The following is a 22,300-nucleotide window of genomic DNA, read 5'->3' as shown; positions in this document are numbered from 1 at the left end:
GTCACGAGACTAATGTGATGCCCAGTTCCACTTACCACACCTAGGTTGGGTGCCAGCTACCTGCCGGGGGCTCACTTTCCTGGGAGGAAGCCAGACTCAGTCCCAGGCGGCCTGGGTATGAGGCAGAGGGTGTCACGGCCAGTGGAAGAGCCCAGGAGAGAAGCCCAGAGCCAGATGGGGAACCAAGATGGCGCTGGTGGAAGTGGCATTGGAATAGGCCAGGACAGGAGAGAGGTGAGGTGCCCAGGGGTGTGGCAGGGCTGTGGGGGAAGAGAGAGGTGATCAGAGGAGACAAAAATGCGAGGTGGGCAAAGACATTTAGACCTGGACTCCCTCTTGGCTCCACAGCTTTCTAGCTATGTGGCCTTGGGCAAGCCCCTTACCTTCTTGGATCCTGTTTTCCAACTACTGAAAGGGGGACTTGGTGCCTCCCTTGCAAGGGAACAACAGGAGACACTTACTGAGTGCCCAGCACATGGGACATGTTGTACTGCTCAGTCCTCGGGGCTAGATGGAAGCCTTCTCCACCATGGTTCCCACGCAGGAGAAGAAGCGCACAGAGGGGCAGTGACTCTGAGCATGGCCGTGGAGCTCGCGTCCCGCTGGGCCTCTGGGCTCCAGAGCCATGCTCTCCACCATGTTTTCCACCTGCCACGTGAAGGGCTGCAGAACAAGGCCACGGGTGTGGACTTTCCCTGGCAGGACAGCGGGAGGGATGGCAGCCCCTAAAAGTTTCTGTACCGGGCAAGGCACCGTCTCATCGCCGCTGCCCAGTGGGGTGAAGGACCTCAGGGCTATAGAGTGGTGGCTATTGTTCCTGGTTCTGGGAACTTGTCTCTCACCAGCCTTGTCTCTGGGGAACATCCGGTCGAGGGTCTCTGGAAGGCTCCCCTCCGTTCACTTCCTTCCAGCATAATGTCCTGACAGCTTTGTGCGCCAGGGGGGCTCACGGAATATTGTTTTCCTGCAGTGGCTCAACCAGCTGACGACATATTTGGTGACAAGCTCTCCACAAGACCTGTCCCTCGGAAAGCCTGTCTCCGAGTGACTGCCAGGGCCTTCAGTGGCGAGGCCGCCTTCCTTGGGGACCATCGGCGTATGGAACTTATTTTTAATTTAATAGAACGACAGGCTCTGCCCTTCCTCCCCCTCCCCCTGCCTCCTGCCACCGCCCCTGGCTGTCCCGTAAACCCGGGGCTGTTGCCACCTCTGGGGCTTTGTTGCGGTGTCCAGCCTGGAAAATCTTGGCCAAACTTTCCCATGCCTCGGGGGCCGCGCCAAGGCCTTGGCTGGACTAGGACAGCCCCACAGACACGCTGACCCTTACCATCTCCCCCTTCTTCACGCCTCTGGCTTCTGGGCAAACAAACCCCAGCCCTCCTCCCCAAGCATGTCAGCTCTCCCCACCCTTGCCAGCGTTCTGAGAAGACAAGCGGTAGCCTGGGCCTTTGGAGGGTTTGGGGGAAAAGCCCGAGGGGACTTGCTCCCTCGGGGACAGGACCTCCCTGGCGGGGCCTCGTGCTGCCCGCATCACCCCCCCTCCGGACTGGCGCTCCGCTGGGATGTCCTCCCCACCGCAAGCCCGAGTTCCAGGCAAGGACGCGGAGGCACGGAGGCTGAGAGGCCGGGCCCAAGCGGAGTGGCACCGTGCGGCCTCGACCCCGGTCCTGGCCCTGCAGCCTCCACGGGGCCGCCTCGTGAGACACGGCTGGGGGACGGGGCGCGCCCACGGCTTCACACCCACAACACAGAGGCGCCTTTGCAGATACGAGCTCTTTCAGGAGGGGCTCAAGTCAGTTAGGTTCGAGGGGTGAGAGAAAAAGAGAGAAGGAGGGAGAGAGAGAGAGAGGCGGGGCATTGTGGCTCATTCAGTGCCCGGCACATTTCTCTCGGGGTCTCTCCCGGCTCCAGAAGCCCCCTCCCCAGCTGTGACGTCTCCAGCCGGCCCCTGCAGATGACAGTCTGTGATTCATGGCCAGCCATCTGCCTTCTCACTGCTGGGGACAGCCCGTGCCCAGAGCGGGGGCCCAGCGGGCCGAGGGGCAGCCGCACCCTGACCCCACGCAGCCCGGGGAGGGCGGCAGGCCTTTCTGGATTGTTCGCAGGTCTGGAAACGCTGCCTGTCTCACCCGAGTCTGCGGATAGCAGCGCCTCCCCATTCCGGGTGGGAGTTTCTAAACGGGCAGATAACCTTGCTCCCAGGGAAACAGCCTGAATGCCATTTATAGATAGCGACACGATTTAATGATATAGAGCCTTGGGCATCCACGAACCAATTTACGGTACTAGCCGTGATGAAATGGCTGTTTCCTTAATAGATACCCAAACTGAACACAATCCAGAGCTCTGAAAGCTTCAAAGAAACTTCTCGGCTCTCGCCTCTTGAAATTTCGGGCAAAATCCAAACACTTGTCAGTCTTATCACAACCATGAAAACGATGTGTTTTTGTAATATTATGTGGGACCCGTTTGCCAGGGGAGAGATGCCCCAGCTGCTTTCGGGGCTCAAAACCGTGTCTTCACCCTCGTTTCCCACAATGCAAGCACCGAATTCCAATGCCTCCTCCAGAGGGGAGATTTCAGATGGGTGGCTCGTCCTGGAGAAGCTTGAACAGCTGGGTGGGGAATAAATATCAAGCTTTCACGGCCTCCCCATTTCCTTGAACTTGCTGGTTTTCTGAAGCCCCCAGTGTGGACAGGCTGTAGCAAGTGGGCAACCGAATGTCAGACCCACTCCTTAAAAATAAGACTCTCCCCCAAACTCCCACCATCATGAGTCCCCCAGACAATGGCCCCACCAGCCCCCTTTGAAAGGGCACAATCATCCCCATGGTGTCTGCTCTGCCCAGCTTGAAAAAAAAAAATGGCTCCCTCCCCTGAGTTCCTAAAACATTTATCATCCCTACGATTCTCCGGGCAATTAATCATGTAATGTCTTGAATATCTTTTCTATTATTGTATTGACCGGCTGTTTAACCCTTATCAGCGGTGAGGTTTTCAATATCTTGTCTTTCTAACTAGATGTGAGCTTCCAGAGGGCTGGGCGGGTGTGCCCCCCTCTCTCGCCCCTGCCCCTAGCCCTAAAGGTGCCTGGTCTTGCCACCATCTGGCTTAGGGGTGTGTCTCCTTGGGAAGAATAAAGTGCTCCGCACAGAGATTCCTTCCTCGAGCCACCGGTATTACCGTTATTATCCATGTTTTTGCCGTTTGGCTTCTCGTGTGTGTATCAAGCGCCTTTCTTGTGTCGCCAGATGCATCAGAAGCCACCTGACAGGGGGGCCCCATGGACTTGCTTGGAGTGTTCTGGAATCCAGGTGGACACTCCAGGCACTCTTCCCTACTGAGGGATGCATTTATCCCCTGGCGAGAACTTGTCTTTCCGCAAAGGCCCTCGCCGTGTCAAGGGCCCTTCAAACCTGGGCAAAGCTGGGTTGTTTTGGTCTCAAGAGCTGTGCGTGACTTTCGAAGAATAGAGGGTCTGTTGGCAGAGATGTGCGTCAACCTCTCCCCCCCCCCCGCCCCCCTGAGACGTCAGGAAGCGCCAGCAGGGGGGAGGTGCCGCAGTGGGGGTCCGCTGGTCTGGGGTCGCTCAGAGAGGCCCTGCGTGCTGGGCACTGGAAGGGACCCCACTGCTCACGGCCAGGTGGGGGGAAGATCTGCATTCCCGGCGCGTGCCAGCACGTCCCCCTGGCCAAGGCAAGAGGGAGATCCAGATAGATTCCAAGGGTTCTATCTATAGAATATAGAAATGTATCTTTATATAGCATATATTATATATGAAATCTATAAATATATTTTAAAAGGTACAACATCCTTGTCATTTTCTGTAAGACAGTTATTACTGGGCCATCTGATTCTGGTACACCCTCACCCAGGTTTTACACTCTTCCTCTGGTTCTTGGGTAGAGAATGTTTGGGGGTGCAGGGGGGACCCCGGGAGCTCAGTGAAGGGGGGCCAAGGTGGAAGAGACGGAGAGAAGCAGGCATATTGCAAAGCCTTTCGTCCAAACTCCCCCTCCCCCGCCCCCGGGGCTCTCTGCCCCCTTCCCCATTCCCTCCACACCCCTTACCCCCAACACCTGTATGGGACTTGCCGTTTGCCTGCTGGTCTCCCCTGCGGGTGAGGGGCTCCATGAAGGCTGAGACCCTGGCTGACTTGTCTCTAACACTGGAAGGCAGGCAGGCAGGCAGGTCATTATGCTTCTTTCCTGGTTCAGTTCTTTGCAGTAATCCCAGCTGTGGGCTTTGTTACAGCAATCCAGGCCTGGAATAAGAAGAGGCTTATCTCCCAGGCTGTATATTATTCCATTCAAATCCTCACATTTTAAACCATGCTTCATTCCTGCCTGGGGTTTATGACTCTCCCGGGGTCCATTCTGCAGCCCACTTCCCAGCAAATCCGGATTCGGGGACAGCTGAGACCAGCCCCAGGCCCCAGAAGGAGAGAGCCCTACATCTCCCCAGAGGGCCCCTGGCCCTGCGGACAATGGATCCTCTGTCAGCTGGTGGTGAACATTACAAGGACCTAAAGACTCTTTCCTGGCCCCGGTGTGCCTTTTAAGAAACAAAACAAGTTAAACACACACACACAGTGAAAACAAAGTACACATTGGTGATGATGATGATGAAATCCAAGGTGACCTTACCTCCATCGGGCCCCTGAAGAAGGCAACGTGGGCTCATTCTGAAGCCATCCCGGAGAACGGGGTACGAGCGACCCCACTGAGAGAGAGCTCCCCTCTGAAAGGTGTGATACCCGGGGGGATGATGAGCACGGGGAGCCCTGGCTGCTGATGCTGCCCTCTCTTCAGGGGCATCTGGATCTACAGGCAGCCCTGGATACTCAGGGATCTCTGCCTATCGCCAGCCGCTGCCTGAATGGCCCCTGGGGTGGACTGAGTGGTGCCCCCCACGCCCCAATTCCACATCCATCCAGAACCTCAGTGGCCTTATTTGAGAATAGCGTCTTTGCGGACATACTTAGTTAAGGATCTTGAGATGAAATTATGCTGGTTTCGGGTGGGTCCTAAATGCAGTGACTGGTGTCCTATAGGAAGAGGAGAGGATGCAGACCCACAGAGGAAGGAGGCCCTTGTGAAGATGGGGCCACAAGCTAAGGAGAGCAGGAGCCCCCAGAGTCTGGAGGAGACCAGGAAGGATCATCCCCTGGCGCCCGCAGAGGGCACGTGGCCCTGTCTGCGCCTCGATTTCAGACGTCTGGCCTCCTGCGCTGGGAGAGAGTAAGCCCCCGTCATCTGACGTGCCCCGTGTACAGCGTGCTGTTACAGCAGCCCCCCGAAACTAGCACAGCCCAAAGGAGTTCGAACTGGGGCCTCGTTGCGAGAAGTGGCAGAAATCTGAGGCCCTGGAGTCTGGCGCTGGGCCCCGCTAGGAGGTGGTAAACGGGAGGGTGGACGGGGCTGTGGAGGGGACTGTTCCAGGCTGCGTGGGGCTGGGAAAAATGGATGGCCTAGAGAACATCCAAATGGCAGGTGAGGGCCCCCAGAACCTTGTCGCGATGTGGGCTGGGCTCCTAGCGTGTTCGCCGTTGCTTCCTACTGGGGACCAGAGGCCAGAGAATGGTGGTGGCCAGCAGCCGACCTTCCTGGGTGGCTCTGGGTGACCCTTCTGACCTCAGCTCCGAGCCCACGAGTGGGACAGTCACCTCGACTCAGGCCAGCTCTCTCCTCCTCCCCCTCTGAGACCCTCTGCTAGAGGGACCGAATGAAGAGTGCCAGGCCCTAAGAGGGTCGTGCAGTCTGGGTTTGAGTCCTGGCTCTCTTGCTTAGCAGCTCTGTAGCCTAGAACAAGTGACTTCACTTCTCTGAGCTTCCTTTCCCCCTCTGTGCAATGATGGCTGAGCTCTCTGAGCCTCAGTTTCCCCCCTGTAAACTGGAGGTGATAGAGTGCACCCCAGTGGGCTGGTGTGAGGTGCCCTCGGACAGCCTGGGCAGGTGCCGGGACACGACCCCGCGCTCGGGGTGCTGGCTGTCCCCGCTGCTACCGCCGCCATGGGTTGGCCACACCCGTGCTTGCTTCCAAAGCTCACCTGGGGAGGGCGGAGCCGCCCACTCCATCCAGGTGGGAGGATACGTGCAGACGCCACCCTCACAGAGGACCGGAGACTTACTGCAGGGGGACATGGGTGCAGCGCGACAGCTCTGGCAGCTTCGGAGTAGCGACCGGGCTCCGTGAAACGTGTCATGTAATTAGCGGCTCCACGGAGAGGCTTTGCCGAAGCCCGTTGTCCCCAGTGCCTTTCGCAAAACCCTCTGCGCTTTACTTCTTCTGCAGTCTTTGGACAAATATCTGTTGAGGATCTACGACATGCCTGCCCCTCAGTGGGGGGCCACAGTGCTGGGCAGGTGGGGCCAGCTGGCATCCAGTGGAAGCAGCAGGGGGCCGAGAGAGAGGCTTATGAGCACACCTGCTGGTAGAGGGCAGCCGGAGGACTTCTCTGAGGAGGAGCCATCCAAGCCGGGATCTGAAGGACGGGAAGGAGCCAGCCATGGGATGAGCTAGGGCAAGAGCATTTCAGGCAGAGGGAACAACAGACACAAGGGCCCTTGAAGAGGAATGTGTCAAGGCCACGGTGGCTGGATAGCTGTGGGCCCCAGTGAGGAGCAGGGATGTGGGCCTGCCATTTCATCAAAGACAAATGCCCTAGGAGAGGTGAGACAGCTAATGCACTGGCACGTCACCTCCTCCGGGAAGTCTTCCAGGGTGGCCTTGGTGGAGGTGAGTGGCCACGCCACAGAAAGCCTAGGCCTCTCGCCATGGCCTCATCTAGCCATCCTTCCCTGTTGCTTTGCCTCTTTGGTTCTTTGTATTATGAGGGGTGGGTTTCTAATCCTCCCAAGATACGCAGACTAGGGCAGCATGATGTCTGCTATCCCAGTGATCCCCAGGATGGATGTGACTCCTCTGGCTGATCAGGCAGGTGACCCCTTACCTCCCAGACCTATGTACTAATAGACCTTCCCGAGGAGGAGCCGCCCGGGGCCCTATGTCAAACAGAATCCTGGAGCTACACGCCCGGTGATTGAGTAGCAATGTCTGCTCGGAGCGTGGGAGGGGAGAGTGGGCGCAGGCATGCCATGTTTTTGCCATCATTCATAACTGAGAACCTCATTCCCCCTCCCCAAAGCCCCATACATTTTCTAGGTCTTAACCCAGTGGCATATACATGATAGATGTTAAAAATATTTGTTATTTGATCGATAGTTATTCAGCAGTCATTTTATAGCCTAGTGACTATGGGCTGGATGAAGGGAAGGGACAAGAGAGTGAAGTGGTAGAAGGATCTGGCTGCCAGAGAGGAGATGGGCAACATGCCGAAGGCAAAGGTCAACCGTCTTGCCAATCTGGGCACAAGGAGTCATTCTTCCAATGCCAACCGAGTGCCTACAAACGGCCGGTGCTGTCCTAGATGCTGGAGTCCCACGGCCCCTGCCCAGGAAGGCACCTTTGCTCTCTCTAATTTCATGAACTTTGTGCAAAGAAACCTGGCTTGCCTCCCCCAGAGGTGCTGGTGTGCACGGCTCCCCCCCCCCCCCCCGCCCCAGTGCAGGGGAAAAGGGGATTCGGGTTCTGTTTGATAAATACTCTTAGAAAAGCAGCCCGCAGCAGGCGGGAGAAAGGCCCTATTTAATGGGCCTTGTCAGGGAGTCCAGAGCTCAAATTCTCTTCTTGAGAAAGGAAAAATACCATATAGTCCCGTACCCGCAGATGCAGAAATGTGGGCGTGATTTATTAGCCTACATGTCAACCTGTGTTTTCGCTCGGTGACTGTGAAATCTTTCCTCTTCTCTGACCAAGACATCAACAGTATGGTCACTGTATACGTTTTTCCACTTTGTCCAGAGCCAAGAACCAGGGAAAAAAATGAAAAATGCAAGTGTATGAAAAGTAAAGGTCAGGCCGTACCTACCAGTTTGGGGAGCGAGGTAGGGCGGCTCTATCAGGCCCCAAGCAGGGCTCTGCGCTTGCAACACGCCAGCTCCTCCCTGTCCCTGCAGCTCGGGCACGCACCCACACTCATGATGCTCTTGGAGGACACGCGGCGTCGGCGGCCTTCTCTGCACCCCGGTCGCCTTTCTGAGCATTCAGAGGAGGTGACACCGGTTCCGAACACCAAGGGAGAGGCGTCCTGGTTGATGGCGCACTCGGGTGGAGGTGAGGGGCCGCCTCCCGCCAGCCTCAGGCCACAGTCTCCCCCAGGTCCCTCACGGGGTCAGCGTGTGTGCTCCAGCCCCAGAGTACCAAGAGTCTCTCTGAGGAGCGTCAAGTCTAGATAGTTACCAGCCACGGGGCCTCCATCCAGAAGCCGGCCGTGAAGAGCAGTGGGTCTGGACCTGGATCGGTGGGGTGTTTGCCCCCCAGGGGACATCTGGCGGTGTCTGGAGACATTTTGGTTGTCCCGGTCCCAGGGGGATTGCCACTGGTATCTCATGGGTGCTGCTAAACTCCCACAAGTGGGCTACCCAGCCCCACGGCGCCGAGGTCGGGAACTGGTCCGGAGAGTCCTCTCCCTTCTCCCTTTGCTGCAGCCGCTCTCCTCTGTCTCTCAGGGCTGCGCCATGGGTCAAGGATGGCCGCACCCCCTCGAGGCAGGAGCAAACAGAGGTTTCGGGTGGGCAGGAAGACTCACCTGAGGGCGTCACCCCCTCCCCATTCTCTTCCCTACTCCGGTCTTGGATGGGTGGCCCGGGACACCTTTACAAATAAGAACGATGAGAGAGAGTGCCAGAAATATTCCTGCGACCTTCTCCACCAGAGAAAAGGGAGTCCAGCCAACTGGAGAGCTGAGGTGGTTGAGAGGCCCAGAAATCAGAAAGAAGGAAATGTTCTTGGTGGTGACTTTCCCCGGCACGGAGAGGCGAAAGCGCCGGCCAGCCCTGTATGGGTGGTCATGTAGCGGGTTCACAGGAATTTTGGGAGAAGGGCCTCAGAATCCTTCCATCCAGGGGGTAGCAAGGGCAGGCGACCGCAGCGATGGGGCACTGAGACCACCCTGACCCTGCTCAGAACCTTCTCTGCGGGTACAGCCCTCTCCACCCTGAAGGGGTCTGAGCCTCCCACCTCGAGAGGGCCCCACACGGAAAGACCCCAGGAGTCCGACGGCCTGATTAGATTCAGCCAAATCCAAGGCCCTGCCCACAGCCTCTTAGGCTCTGCCTCCTCTGGTCCTTTCTGTGTCCCTTCTTGTCCCATTGGCCCCCTCCCTCCCAGCCAAGCTCCTACCCTCCTGCTGGTCCCTCTCCCCATGGCGCTCTTCCAAGACAGTCTCTCTGCTCCCAGGTTACCTCCTCCTGGAGGCCTTCCCTGATCACCCTTCATGGGAGCCTCCCGTCTGCCCTGAGGCCGGGCTCCTGTGCCGAGCTGGCCGTGGCATCCCGGGCAGCCGGCTCTGTGCCTGGCACGTGGTGGTTGCTGTGTCAGCATCTGTTGATGACTGGGTCCCGCTCCTGTTGCTGGGGACCCTGCGAGGTTAGTCCTCGGAGGACTTTCTCACACGGTGCTCTCAGCTGAGCGGGCTTAACTCATATCATCATGCGTGACCTGAGTTGGTCCCCCCCCCAGTTAACACTATGATTGAGGGGCTGTGCGTGGGCTCTGGAGCCAGTCGGACCTGAGTCCCAGCCTGGCTCTGCCCCCCGGTGACCTCAGGTCAGCCACACACGTACCTGCTTCTTCGTCTGTAAGATGGGAGGCGGCAGCCCTGGCTTCCCGGGTGTGGGAGGCGATCCGTTCTGGGTGCTGAGCTTAGCTGTAGCTGCAGCAGCCCCCCGCAGCACACGCACACGCACGCGTGTTCACACGCAGATGCACGTGCACACACGTGCACACACAGACACGCACACACACGTGTGTTCACACACAGACGCACGCGCACACACGCGTGCACACACAGACGCGCGCACACAGACACACGCACGCGTGTTCACACGCAGACGCACGCACACACGTGCACACACAGACACGCACACACACGCGTGTTCACACGCAGATGCACGCGCACACATGCATGCACACACGCACACGCACATGTGTGCACACAGACACGCAGACGCACGCGTGCACACACAGGAAGGAACACGGTTACACAGTTTCTTGACAACTGGCATGTTTTTTCTTCATGAGCCGAGAGGCTGGGAAGCTCCTTTCTCAGCAGGCCCTGTGGGGCCTCCGGATTGTTCCGCCCTCCATGTCCCTCTCATTTTAAAAGATCAAGGAGCTGTGAAAAAGCCTCTCCCTCCACATGGGACACTCAGGCATGGGATTTGCATGAAAAGCATCCCAAAGCGGCCTGTTTAGCCTTCAGACACGGACGGCCCCTCCCTTCCCTTCCCCCTTTCCAAATGTTAAATGTTAAAGATTGTCCATCGGAGCTTCCTTTCCTGGAAACCGAAGAATGACAGGTTCAGTCACTGTTACATCTGCCCAGCATTGCTGTCAGGGGCCCAGAGAGCCCCACAGCAGCCAGGCCCGCCCTCGGGGAGGCCACGCTGCCCCATCATCTCCCCGGGAGGTGGTGCAGGCCTCCAGCAGCCCATCCCCCAACTCAAGAAAAATACCTATCAATGATTCCCCATTCTGGGCTGGCAACGGCTCAGCTTTCAAGGAGCAAGGAAATTATCACGCCCGGGGGCTCTCTCATATCACTCCAGATCCATCTGTTGCCTTGAAAGTTCCTCCAGGACCAGGGCCACTGGCCAAGGCGGATGCATTTGAGAAGAGAGCCCCTCATTTCACACCACGCTGCACCCTAAGCCCACAGACCTGCCACCACTTGCCAGCTCGTGCGGCCTCCCGCCGAACTTCAGGCCCAAGCGCCTTCGGCAGGGATGCGATCCAGCCGCTGAGCCCTGCACGCTGTCCACACAGCCCAGGGCTGCCGGATTGTCTCCCGGGCGGGCCCGCGAGCGTGGGGCCTGGGCCATTCCCTGCGCCTCTGCTGGGGGCCCTGCTTTATTCCCACCTGTGAGGATCGCTTTCGCTCTCAGGAGGTTCATTCATTCATTTGCTATTCATTTATTCTTTCATTCACTCCACAAATATTTACAAAGCCCTCACTCTGCTTGAGCATAATATAGAAATGAATTGGGTATACATAGTCCCCCGGCTCTTTGTGGCTCTGAGAGGGAGATAAGGAAATGCTTGTGTTCAGTCCACGGGGCGCGCTGCTCCTCGCCTGCCCAGCAGCTGCTTGTCCTTCCTCAGGTAGCTGACTGTGATTTTCCTTGGGAAAGCATCCCCCACGTGCCCCAGTCTGCGTGGCTGGGGGAGCTGGCCCACCTCTGGCTCTCTCAGGAGTAGGTGAACGAGGCTGGGCCAAAGGGAGCCTCACTCCCTGGGTGAGAGCAAATAATTGGGTTGTGTGACCAATTCAGGCCAATGAGACTCAGCTTTGGGACCTTTGCTGGGATGGCCAGTGAGTCTGGAAACACTAGTCAAGACCAAAGAATCCATTCATTCTTCCATTAATCCAGGAAGGCTTCCTGAAGGTGGAGCTTTAGGTCTTTAAATGATGGGAGACAAGTGATGCATCCAGCACTCCCACGAGGAGGTCCACCACGTACTGACCCACCCGCCCAATGTTGGAGAGATTGTGAAGGACATTCTACGTACCAGGCGGTTCCAAGAAAAGCTGGATGTGTTCTAAGTGTGTGTGGCTTGGCTAGAGGGTCTGAGTCCTTTTACCAGCATGTAAAGGGCTCCCTGCTTCTGCTTCCTCCTACCTGCGCACCTGCCCCCAGGCCCTGCTCCTGAACTGGATCACGGTCTAATTGAGAAATGGCACCCATCGTCCCAGAGACCCACACGCAGGAGATGTTGGTCTTCATAGAGGACTCGGGGAAGGCACTCATTCTTCTTGGAGGGAATCGAACTGGGTTCAAGGCCAACACCAGCACGGGGCAGCTCTGTGGCCTTGGACAAATGGCCTTGCTTCTCTGGCCTACGTGGGCTCTAGGCATCCATCCAATAATCGTTATTTCTAAGTCAATTAGAGAATCGCTACGGCCAGGAGGCTTGGAACAGGAGCCAGAGGCTGTGGGGCTGACCAGTGACCCCTCGGGACGATGGCTGCCATCTGTCCTGTTGTGAGGGGCTCTCCCTCTGCTGGACCCCCGCCGTCCTGAAAGGGCCGCTCCGCCGCTCCCAAGTCAACTTCCCAACACCATGTCTTCCCTTCAGTTTTTTCCTCCGTTCCAGGCAGAACAGGGTAGGAAATTCTGTCGAATGAAGACAGAAGTGCCTGATGTTGCTAATGACATCCTAGGGAAATGAAGCGTAAAAGCACACGAGTAATTCAGCTTCCACATGATGCTTTTATCAGGGGCCCTGGAAAGAACTCCTTAGCAGGAGGAAGTCTGATTTCATTGGAAAGACGGAATTCTGGTGAGACCCGCAGAGAGTCGGGTCCTCCACGCACCGATCCAGGATGGAGAGGACTGTGGGTCGACCGCAGGCAAAGACCAAGACATGAAGTTCTCCCCCACCCCCGACACACACACACACACACACACACACACACACACCGAGACCCTGTTTCGTCCCCACTTTTCAGAGGAAAAGCTACGTGGGGGCTTTCACGCAGCCAACTTTGAAAGATGCCTTGACTCCAGGATGCTCTTAGAATAAAATCCAAACTCCTGACTTTGGCTTCCAACGCCAACAAGACCTTTGGTTCTGTCTCCCTCCTTTGCTACGTCACTTGTTCTGAGAGGCCCCCCTGTAATATCCCCTGTCTAGAGCGGCCCCTGCCCCCCCTTTTCGTTTTCGCCTGGCACTTCTCAATCTCTGAGCTTGTATTATTTATTTTTGCTTATTTTCTGCTTCCTCGTCCTAGAAAGTGAATGGTGGGAAGGCAAAGCATCACATTGGTGTGTTTATCGTTGTACCCCACATTGGGGACAGCACCTTCCGAATCTTGCAGGAATCTCCTTGTAGCCCGTCCTCACTGTCAACACACAAAGAAGGAAATTCTAGGAAGTGCAATTCAGCATGGCCATGCAGGTGGTCTGAACATCTGCGTGCCCCCCAAATTTGTTTGTTGGAACCCAAACCCCCCAAGGTGATGGTGTTCAGAGGTGGGGCCTTTGGGGGGAGATTAGGTCATGAGGGTGGAGTCCTCACAAATGGGATCCATGCCCTTCCTTAGGAAAGAGACCCCACAGAGCTCCCTGGCTCCATCCCCCAGAACATGAGTGTGCTGGTACCTTGATCTTGGACTTCCAGCCTCCAGAGCTGTGAGAAACAGATTTTTGTCGCTGATAAGCCCCCCAGTCTGTGTATTGTTTTTTAAAAGATTTTATTTATTTATTTGACAGAGAGAGGCACAGCGAGAGAGGGAACACAAGCAGGGGGGGTGGGAGAGGGAGAAGCAGGCTTCCCGCCGAGCAGGGAGCCTGATGCGGGGCTCGATCCCAGGACCCTGAGATCATGACCTGAGCCGAAGGCAGACGCCTAACGACTGAGCCACCCAGGCGCCCCATGTGTATTCTGTTCCAGCAGCACAGCCAGAATGAGACCGCAAGTCCACACATTCGAAAGCCATCCTACAAGGTCCACCTAACCCTGACCGACAGGGTGAGTGAGTGGTTTCCGACCCAAGTGTGAACTCAGCCCAGCACCTCATTCTCTTTGTGGTCCAGCCTTTGCTGACCAGCAGCCTGTTTTGCAAGAGAGCCTTCCTCCCAACCCTCCCCAGGGGTCATCTGGGCTGTCCCCTCTGCCCAGAATGCTGCTCCTTGCCCATCCACCTGGGTGGCCTTCAGCACCCTTTAAGAGTCAAGCTTCAAGCACTGTCTCCTGATGGAGTCATGTCACGCCAAGCCTGAGTGACGCCTTCCGCCGTGTTCTCTTTCCCTTTCCCCTCCCTGGGAATGACCAAAATTCCACATTTATTGTGTCTCTTTCTGGAGGTAATCTAGTCGTTTGCCAACAAAATTTATATATATATGTTTCTCACGTGAAAGATGGCAAACAGTATATTATTTTCTGGATCTTGCAATCTTTTTCTCTTAGCACTCTATCTCAGAGACCTTTCCCAATCACTATAGACTGAACTGCTTTATTCTTTTTAACTGCTCCATGGGATTCCTATGGATGGACCATAATTTATCTAACTGGTCACTTCTTGTTGGAAACTCAGATTGTTTCCACTTTTTTGCTCAGATAAACAACATTGCAGAGAACATCTTTGTTCCTGCCCAGATCCTGCCTCTGCCCCTTCAACAGCCTGCCAGTTCCTACTGCTCTATGAGACCCCCTCCACAAAGCCTGCTTAAATCTTTGCTCAGTTAGGCTGGCTGCCCCTCTTTGCCTTCCAGGCTCCTGGTGCATTCCTCCACGGTAGCACCTGCTAGAAGATATTACGGTCCTTTGAGGCGCGGGTCTGCTTGGTGAAGGAGGCTTCCACTGAGATGATCAATCTCTCCCTTCTCTGAACTGCTGCTGCCTTTAGAGTCACTTTGGCATATTTTTTCAAGCTCCATTGCTCACTAATTGTTTCCCGTCTGTTGGCTTTGTGTCCCCAGCTAGGCTATGAGTTCTTTGAGAGCAGAGTGTCTTACACAGCTCTAACATCTCCCGCAATGCTGGGCTCATTGTGGCTGTTCAATTCTTCCGTATTGGTAAAGCAATTGGTCCCTTCATTGATTGACTCAGGTCTTAATACCAATTGCTGGAAATGGTCCTCAGGGCAACGAGGAGGCGCTGAACATCATGATCACGGTAACCTTTGTAGCAGGAGACACCACTCACGCAGAGGAGTCCGTGGGTGCTTGGCTTCTCTCTAGACCCACCCTACCCTTCCCCAACCCACTTGCATGGGCCTTCTGCACGAGTGACCCCCCGGTTACATCAAGGTGTACCACTCTACGGTCCCCGTGGGCCCGAAAACATCTCTCCTTCGGGAGGTGCGCAGAACACACATCCTGCTTCCCTGGCTCCTCATGAGAAATGGAGCACCCAGAGAGAATCGAATGAGCTTCACCCAGACCCCACGTCCAGTCATATTTCCAGAGATAATTTGACACAAGTCCGACTCAATCAGCCTTTATTTCCATCAAAAAGACATGAAGCAGGCTGCGGATCCCATCAGGGGAGAATAGTGAAGTCACATCTAATAGAGCCAAAGAAAACATTTAACTAGGTCTGCTACTGAACTTTGGAAGGAAAAAAAGAGAAAGAGGGTACCAGGGACATGTGTTTATCACAGACAATCCAACCTTGAGACTCAAATTGATTTAGACTGCCAGCTGAGGATGAGCTGGCCTTTCAAAAGGAGGAGGAGATGTGCCAATTGGAGACACAAAGTTTAGCTGGATTTTTTCCCTCTGTCCTCTTCATCACAACCTTCTCATTAGCCCAAATACTCCTGGAGGCCTTTGGGCTTATGGATGGCTCCCGATTACAGGTAGCAGGCCCTGACGACATCTACCAGCTTGGCCCGGCCTCACCAACCTCACTTCCTGACCCCAGGGCTGTGGTTGTAAAGCAGGATCCATCCATCTTCCTACCACGGTAACTGTGATGCCTCCCGGCCCCCTCTGATCCTGGGGGGCCCACCTCTCTCCCCATGCCCCGTGAGGGATGCTCACATGTCCTTCATTAGGTTAAGCAGGATGATCGAGAGCTTCCCCGGGCAGGCACTGGAGACTCAGAGGTGGATAGCCGAATTCCCCGGCTCATAGAGGCAACAGACGCAAAAACCCAAGACGAGGTGGCGGCATATGCTGCAGGCCATGAACGAACATAGTGCTTTGTGCTCCAGAAGCAAAAGTGACTGATTTCCCTGGGGGGATGGGAAGGCCTCAGCACTGACATCATCATCATGATCTTGAAAGGTGAGTGAGGATTTTCCAGGAGCAGAGGGTGGGAGCGGAGGAACCTATTCAAGGCAGAGGAGAGCACGTGTCAGAGGGCACAAGAAGCACGAGCATGGAGTGGGTGGAGAATGTTCCAGAAGGCATAGGATTTGCAGCAGCTGTGGCTCGAGAGACCACGGGCACTCCAGGCTTTTAGAGGCAAAGTTAAGGAGCTCATTTTCTCCTGTAGGCAGCAGGATGACAAAGCAAGTGTCGGATCAGGAGAGGAACATGAACAGATTGATCTTTTCAAAAGGTGATGGTTTATCCTGCAGCAGCGACCAGCACTGGAAGCATGGAGACCAGGTAGACTGGCTGTTGTTGTGATTTTCCAGGCGGAAGAGACAAGACCAGTGGGGCGGCCCTGGGGATGGGAAGGAGGAAGGGCTGCGGACATCCCCCTACTGTGGTCGGGAACAATATATTGGCTCAGGCAAAGAGGAGCTGGAAAGGCAGATGATGCCAAAGGCTCTGTTTCTGGGGACCGAATGCCAGGTGGTGCCATTGGTACAGTTCTGGAATACAGGAGGAGGAGGAGCACCCCTAGACGGGAAGCTGAGGTTTTTTGTGGGACATCCAGGCAGCTTGGTGCAGCTGCGGCGGAGAGCTCAGAGTGAGAGGTGAGAACAGAGGATGGTATTCGTGGAGCTAGCCCCAGGGCAGGTAGGACCTGAAACCACAGGCAGATGAAGGGGGTAGGACAAGACAAGCAAGGACGAAAGACTGGGGGCAGATCAGCACTTGGGGGCTGGGCGATGGAGAGATTGTGAAGGACAACCAGTCCCGACCGAAGCTCCAGAAGCCAGAGGAGTGAGTTTCAGGATGGGCAGATGGCAGTGTGTAAAGGGCCCAGAGAAAGGATTGAAAACTGGCCCGAGGCAGAAATCTGTTGCATTGGAGCACCCAACATCCCTCTTCTTGGGTCCAACCCACTGATTTCCAAAGAGGCAAACTTGTCGTGCGTTCTGTTTGGGTGGCTCTGAGACTGCCACCCTCACCTTCCTGAGTCCAGAGGCCGTCACATGACCCAAGCCTGACCGATCAGATGATCGCTACTTTCTAGCCTCAGTGTAGGGTTTAGGGTCTAGAGATAAAGGATGTGACTCAAGACAGGTCAACGAGAGTTAATTCTGGAACTTCTGTTGGACTCATTAGGGAAGAGAAGTGTCCTTCCTCTGGGGTTGCTCTGCTGTGAGATGCGAGGGCAGAGCTTCCAGACAGCAATTTGCTACCTCCTGGGGTGAGCTAGCCTGAGCATGAACCAACACAGAGGAAGGAAAGGCTGAGAGAGGGACAGACTGTTGTTGATATCGTGTACCCTCCGGATCTAGCTTTGCTGAGTTGTGGTTTTTTGTTTTTTAGGTTGTTTTTCTTTTCTTTTCTTCTTCTTTTTTTTTTTTTTATGTTATCTGGGCCAATACATTTGCTTTTAAGCTTAAGCCAATCTGATTTGGGTTCTGTCACTTACAACCAAAGGACTCCTGACCCATACGAAGCTACATGGCTAATGAGAGAATGCTGGTTACAAGGGTGGCATTGGGCGAGGACTAGAGTCCAGCTCTGTACTCACACATCACACAGAAAACCACACACAGGTCAGCGGCTACAGCCATGGGAAGAAACGAGATGGATGAGCTCGCTGTGTCTCGCTACCTGTTTCTGTGAAAACACAATGATTTCCTTTATATCTTTCGAGGGTGGAATCATACAGGTCAGCCCTGGCTTGGCACATCTACTTATTGTTCCTGCCAAGGGAGATGCTTAAGATGGGAAGGTTGATTTATTTGACTACACATGTGTCAACATCATCCTGGAAGGAAAAAAAAAAAAAAAAGAGTGCAGAAGATATGCTTTGCTGGCCTGAGCTATTACCAAAGAGGTCTCTTTCTTGGCCTCAAAGACCAAAAGCCATGAGGTTAGATGTTGATTGAGTCTTGGAGTTGACTGAGCATGGGCCCATGGTGGGATGGGCTTAGGGCCCTGGGAGAAGACTGTCCTTTCCCAATGGCATGGGCAAGGTCGGGGGGCTACTTTATATGGGGTGGTCTGAAGCCTGAATCATGAGAAGGAGCCAGTCACATGAAGAGCCTAGTGAGCCGGGACAGCAAGTGCTAAGGTTTGAGGAATAGTAAGAAGGTCAGTGGGGCTGAAGCGCAGCAAGGGATGGGGGAGACAGGGCCACCCACTTAGGGTACTGACCCTTTGGTGTTCTCGGGCACTTCATATATTTAATCTCATCTTTCTATATTCATCCATGTGCCACAAACATTTATTACACGAGATGACAGGTGGCACTAAGTCTTGAAGGAAGCGTTAACCAAGCAGATGTGGGTAAGACTTGAAATCTAGGCACTTAAAAGCTCACCACTTAGGTGGGCCGGTTGGGAAGGGCCTTGAATGCCGAGCCTCCATCCCAGTGGACACTCCATGTGTTGAGAAAGCAGAACAGCTACAAGCAGAACACCAGGAAATGTTGATACGTGAAAAAAAGAAAAATTAATGAAATTCATGGTTCTGGGACAAATCAGATATAGTCTCATAGTATAATCTGATATGGCCAAGTGGTAGCAGGGACCAAAGGCTTAAGAAAAGTGAGGGGAGAAACACTTAAAATGGAGACTATTCCATCAATTAACTTAATTTTTTTTCTGCCAACCATGAAAAGACCATCATTAGTTACTATTAGTGAGGGCCCGGCTTAGAGAGCACCTGTTTTCTGCTGAGTGTCGCTGGTTGGGCCAGAGGGAGCTGTTCCAGGGCCTCAGTCAGGCGGTGACATGATGAAGTTTGCGCTTTGGAAAGGTCACTCCGGCCGCAGCATGGAGGCTGGATAGAAGGGAAGAGAGGATAAGAACCAGTGTGCGGGCGGAGCCGGTGGAGATCGCAAATTCCTTGAAGGCAAGGGTTTTGCTCTGTTTCATCCCTTTCAGCAGCGCCCAGCAAGAGGTGGATACAGCCACCGCCAGGTTGGTAGAAATGCCCATTGAACTGAAGTGTCTGCTATTACAACCTGGTATAATGGAGTCTGCTCCCTCTGCCCGGAGTCATTCCGGCGTCATTCTGCTTGGGAGAGGCGTCGTGGCTGAAGACAGAGCTAGGGAGCTCTCTGAGGCTGGAGACACTCAAGGTCTCTAGGAGCTATTTGGGGAGACAGAACATAAAGCTCCTGTTTCCTAAATCTGGCCAGAATCTGCCTGTGACAGAATCTGTCAGATCTGTACAAATGAGATATTTATCAGGTTTTTGCTGCTCATCTTGATAAAAGAATGACCATCTGTCTTTCAAGAGGCACTAAAAAGGTCAAAGTTAAAAGGTGTCCATTTGACACTGTTTAAACCCCTCTTCCACGTGAGAGTACCATCGTAGACACATCTGGATTCCCAGACCACAGAACAGGAATCTTGAAAATGTGCTTGGGGAGTACCCAGTCCCCGCCATGATGCCCTACTCTTTGGAGCCGCTCCCTTCCAGGGAGAGCAGAGCCTTTGTGTGTCAGCAAGACCCTGCTGTTAACAAACCACGTGCCCATTTGTCCAGCACTTACTGTATGCTGGGCGCGAATAAGGGCTTCGCCGGCCCTGTCTCATCTCAACTTCTTCAGCAGAGGGTGTGAGTCTAGCAACGCTGACCCATATTGTCTAACCACTAACTTGTCAGCACTCGAAAACCTTCTCTTGTCCCTGCCGTCGTCTGGCTTCAGTCGGGAAATTCCATGTTTATGGTTCTCTTCCGCGCTGATTAAGATGACAGGAAGACAATGAAACACTTGTCTCCAAAAGTGACTTCTTGGATCCACTGGCAAAATGTTAGAAAGTGGGTACGAACGAGGCCCAAGAAACAGGACACCCAGGCTCTTTGAGCTTGGGGAGTATTACAGAATCCTATCCCAGGCCAAGAATGAGTCACAATGAAAGCTTTTAAAATATAAAACCATCAACCCAGATTTCAATTCCAAGGAAACACATACTTGGCCATGAGGGAATGCTTTAAAAAAAAAAAATCAGGCTTAAGCCACTTGACAGGAAAATAAAACAGCCAAGGAACATTCAAATATAATGATTTACATCCCCCCCTCCCCCCAGTATGGGCCAGGGCGTACACAGACACCATCTCTGCCAGCGTGCCTGTCCAATCCCGGGCTCTCTGCTTTTCACTTAACACTATTGCACACACACAATGCCATACCTGGGTGCGGCTGGCTTGGAGCTGCTATGCCAATCCCATGGATTCTTCATGATTTCCCTGCTCTTGGGCCCTTGCGTAGCTTAGGGTGGCTGTTTTGGGAATACGAGGATTTTCGTTCCATTATTTATGTGTGCAAGCACTGTTCATTTCTCTCAAAGAAATGGAAGCCTGATTGATTTCCTAAATGTAAGAACGAGATTGTCCCCCCGCAATAAATATTTAAGACTGACCAGGAAGGGCCACCACCATCTGCTGAAAAACAAGCCCAGGAATTACTTTGTTAAAAGCTTTCCTAGCGAAGGGAATGAATGAATAAGCATCCTATATACTATTTGCTCAGCATCTGATGGTTTACAAAGGTTTTTCACCTATCCCACTTGATCTTCACGATAGCCCCAGAGAGGTAGACAGGGCACAGATTACAAGGATTATTAAAACCCTACGTTTTTTATTTAATTATTTATTTTTCTTAACAGATGAGGGCTCTAAAGGCTTAAAGTCACTCGAGGGAGGTCACAGAGTTTGGGGACTAAACCGCGGGTCTCTCATTCATTCATAGGCATATTTAAAAAAACATGTAACCGGAGCCTCTTCCAAGCCAGGTGAGAAGGCAGTGGGTACAAAGATGAATAAAACACGGTCCCTGCTAGGAGGACGATCGCGTTCTACCCCGGGGAGAGGCCCAGTTGAAGTAAACAAGTCCCTGCTTGGCGAGGTGATGAGTGCTCAAGAGAAAGGAACAGAGTGCGGACCACGTTTCTAATCTGATGTTCCTACCGAAAGACCAGACCGGCTCGGTTGTTATTCACAATACGTGTTCTCCGAGGGGGGGTTGGGGGCTTGGCCGAGTGCCTGGCCTGGGGTCACATCACCGGGGGAATGCGGGGACAGCACTCTCCCGCGTTCGGCAAACGTGCGAATATTTCCCGGAGTGAGGCGCGAAGCCCGGGGGTGCACACCCCGGCTCCCCGAATCTCCCCGCACGAGACGAGTCGGGGTCGGTGCCTCCGGAGCGGCCGTCTTCCTCCGGCCGAGGCCGCGGGGTCGGGAAGGGCGGGCTGCGAGGCTGGGTGTCGCCGGAGCGGGAGCCCCTCGCCCGCGCCCCCCGCCGCCCGGCTCTGCAAGCCGCAGCCCCTTCCTCGTCCGAGCGCGCCAGCCCGGCTCTCCGGCGCTCTCGTTCCCTTCGCTTGTATGCATTTTTATATTCCCCCACGGTGTTTTTAACGTTCATTTTTAGCTTCATGACCGCCGCACAGGCACATTCTCCTGTAGAAGAGGATGGAAACGTGTGGGTTGCCGCGGCCCGGGACCCCGCGGGCTCCCCGGCGGGCGGACCGGCGGTCTGGGCCGCGCTGGCTCGGCGCCGCCGCCTGGGGAGCCGGCCCCGGCCGCCGGTTCTCGCTGCCCGCGCCGCGCTCGGCCCGCGGGAACGCTCGGAAGACACACGCGTGTGCAAAGTTTGGTCAACGCAGGAGCACATGCAGGCGTGAGGGCCCGCTCCCGCTCTCGGGGCGACCTCCCGCCGCGGGGACCCCACGCTGAGCCCCGCCGGCACTCCCGCGGGGGCTCCCGGCTCGCTCGGCCCTGCCCGAGATCCCCCCTCCGACCCCGGGGCCCCGAGGAGGCGCGGCCACCCGGCTCCGCGACCCCGGCCCGCTTGGGCCCAGACCGCGCCCGGCTCCGGCCTCGGCCTCGGCCTCGGGGCGCCTGTGGGGCGGCCCCGGGTCAGACGCTCGGCGGGGCTCGGGCCTCGGTCGCCCGGCTGGCCCCTGCTCGCCGCGCTCCGGCTCGGGAGGCTCGAGCCCCGCACGGCCTGGCGGAGCCCCTGCCGGCAGCCTCCCGCCCCGGGGCCTCGGGCGGCGCGTCGGGGTCGCGGACCCCAGCGCGGCCCGGCTTGACCGCGGGAAAGCGGGGCGCGGGGGCCTCGTCGGGGGGTGTCCGTGGGGCGCGGGGCCAGGCCCAGCACGCGGCGCCCGGGCCCACTCGGCAGGAAAAAGTTGTTCGGGAGCAGAGTGGGGGGCTGTGCAAGTTTCGGGGAACTTTTCCACTTGAAATTCTACGACCCTGCAGTGCCCCCTACAGAAAGCGGCAGCCGGGGAGGGCAGGCGCCCCCCACGACCCCGGACTGCCAGCGGCGGCGCGGCCCAGGCGGCCTGCAGCTCGGGCTGGTGCCTTTTCTTTTTTTTTTCCTCGTTGTTTTTCGGATACATCTTTTTTCAGAATTGAAAAAAAAAAAAAAA

The sequence above is a fragment of the Phoca vitulina genome, unplaced genomic scaffold (genome assembly GCF_004348235.1).
Source record: "Phoca vitulina isolate PV1807 unplaced genomic scaffold, GSC_HSeal_1.0 scaffold50, whole genome shotgun sequence".
Classification (NCBI taxonomy): Eukaryota; Metazoa; Chordata; class Mammalia; order Carnivora; family Phocidae; genus Phoca; species Phoca vitulina.
The sequence above is the reverse complement of the archived record's forward strand: the minus strand, read 5'-3'. Positions refer to the sequence as shown.